At 35.9% G+C, this 2627-nt stretch overlaps 1 pseudogene across 1 annotated transcript; it reads left to right on the plus strand.

Moving 5' to 3' along the window:
- Positions 1 to 407: 407 nt before the first annotated feature.
- LOC111283045 (uncharacterized) lies at positions 408 to 1766 on the plus strand (annotated as a pseudogene). Its single transcript, XR_016342061.1, has 3 exons — positions 408 to 863; positions 1000 to 1073; positions 1351 to 1766. The product of XR_016342061.1 is annotated as an uncharacterized LOC111283045 (transcript).
- Positions 1767 to 2627: the final 861 nt, after the last annotated feature.

A 2627-nucleotide genomic window follows, 5' to 3' on the forward strand; every position in this document is an offset into this window, starting at 1 on the left:
GTTCAATGCCATTCATTGCCTTTTAAATATTTGATTCTATCTTTAGTACCCCCTCCCTCTCACCACTAAAAAAGAATGAGTTCAAAGACCAGTTCATATTATGAGCTTGACATAGTGCCTAGCATTCTTTTAATTAGCCATAGAACGGAGATTTTGGATATTAAATGGAAAGGCAATGCAAACAAATAATTAGATAATCTGATTACAACTAACATGGCAGAATGCCTGGGGGCCAAGCAGCTGGTCTAGAAGAGATGGGCCTACAGCTTCATGATAGGCAGGTTCAGGAATAGCCCCACAAGGGAAAATATAAAGGAAAACAAAGACCTGCTATCATGATTAGCAAACAAAAGAATGCAAAAGAGAGAAAAAAAAAGAAAAGAAAAGAAAAGAAAAGCTAGCAGAAATAACCCGTGGCCAAATCAACATCTAGAAATTTGGTTCAGCAACAGACAAGGGCTAATTGTTCCTGTCTCAGTGTCTCCTCTTCTTCTTTACCTTCTTATAATTATTTGGTGTCTACCCTCAGTAACCATCTCAGGCGATGGGCAGGATAGGCACAAGGTTGCCAGGCTTCTGCCTGAACAGGATTAGGCCTCATGTTAGAGTTCGTTCTCCTCCAATACAAGCCAGGCCTAATGTGAATTCTGCTAAAACTGATCAGAAGGATGAAATTTGTGGCAAAGTCGGAGAAGATAAATCCAGCAATGGAGAAAAACCCGGGTTGGTAATTGGAAGGAAAATCATGATTGTGGTTGATTCCAGCATTGAAGCTAAGGGAGCTATACAATGGGCACTCTCTCACACTGTCCAATGTCAAGATACAGTTATTCTTCTTTATGTGACAAAGCCCTCAAAACAAGGTTGGAGCTCTTCACTTTCTTGTCATTTACCCTCAAAACTTTTTATTATCAGTTAAAATCATTCATGTATAAGGAGATAAACTTATTAGTATGGTTGAAATAGCTAATACAGTGCCAGTTACAAATGATGAGTCAGGCAAGAACAGAGCACCGAGGGCTTGTGAACCAGTTTCCTTCTTGAAGAATATGTGCAAGCAGAAGAGACCTGAGGTGGGTTGGACATATCTTTAAGTCTTCCTGTTTAACATCTCTAAAAGTAATGACATTCTCTCCTTTTTGCCTAGTAATGTATTCTCAAGCTCAATTTTCAATTAGATTTGTTCTCAATTTACAAATTGTACGCAAATTGTTTTGTTTGGTACTTGAGTTCATCAGGAATGATCTGATCACTCAAATTAAAAAGGTTCATTACTTTACTCCAACAGACCACCCAGCTATTAGCAATTATAAGTAAAAATTGGTTAACTAGGAGGGTTTTGCCTGGCAGGTAAAAGTTGAGGTAAACGTGATGCAGGGAAAAGAGAAAGGTCCAACAATAGTGGAAGAGGCCAAAAAACAAGGAGTGGCACTTCTGGTTTTGGGATAGAAAAAAAGGTCCATGACTTGGCGTCTCATCATGATGTGGGCAGGGAACCGGGTAACTGGTGGATTTGTCGACTATTGTATCCAGAATGCCAGTTGCATGGCAGCTGCAGTAAGAAGGAAAAGCAAAAAACTTGGAGATTATTTAATCACCACTAAGCTGCACAAGGATTTCTGGCTCTTGGCTTAAACAAAACAGCATTATTTTTTTTATTAGCCTTCAACTCTTTTCAACAAAGGGGATTCTAATCTTACTCCCGAATATATGTGATTTTCCTAGTGTTATTGTTTGTAAATAATACTATTAAAGTACAAGGAAAAAGAGGGTTTGGCGTGTGAATGAAAAAGCTTGTGCCGTGTCATTATTCATGGCCCTGGTATTTATTGCTAAGGTAAAGACAATTGGGTCCCTTGACCCCTTTAGGATCTCTTCAGGATGCTACAGTGGCCTAAAAGAAGCTCATGGTTCAACAACTTTTGTTTTTTTGGAACTCATACCAGAAGCTGCAACACTCCATAACTATATCGTGCGTGGTTGTACTTGCAATAATTTGGCCTTTTGACATGGTTTCTGCTTGAATCTTGCAACTTTTTTTTATCAGTGGGTTTAGAAAATGAATGCTTTCAATCTGATTGATTGGTAAATTTTGTGTGATATTGCCATGTTTGTAGACCAACTCATTCAAAAAGGCCATTTCAAACGGGCTATTGATCACAAAATCAACCTTGTGTCATAACTTATAATTCTGTAAATCTATCATTAGACATGGATTAAAAAGGTTATCATCAATTTTTTTATTTAGGTGTAATTGACCACCTAATCAAATCTGTTCAATTGAAAAAAGAGTTTTAAGATTGACTTAGATATTTTTAAACAGTAAATTTTGATCTACGAAATCAGATTTTAAGTTCGAGAGTATGATTACATATGGAGAAAGTTATAACACTTTCACAACGTCTATTGAAAGATGGTATTAATTTAATTTCAAACTATTCAAGTCTTAAAAATGTTTGTAGTTTACAAGAATATTTAATATTAAAAATTAATCTTAAAATTACTCTAATAATTTGGTAGCAATTTAAAATAATTTTTTCACCTTAAGAGTATCTATGAAGACTAGTATCTGACTCTATGTCGTTGGATTTATTAATGTATTTTATCTAAAAAAATAATTAGTAAAG

This window comes from Durio zibethinus, chromosome 5 (genome assembly GCF_047325235.1).
Source record: "Durio zibethinus cultivar Kanyao isolate XHJ-2024 chromosome 5, ASM4732523v1, whole genome shotgun sequence".
NCBI classification, from domain to species: Eukaryota; Viridiplantae; Streptophyta; class Magnoliopsida; order Malvales; family Malvaceae; genus Durio; species Durio zibethinus.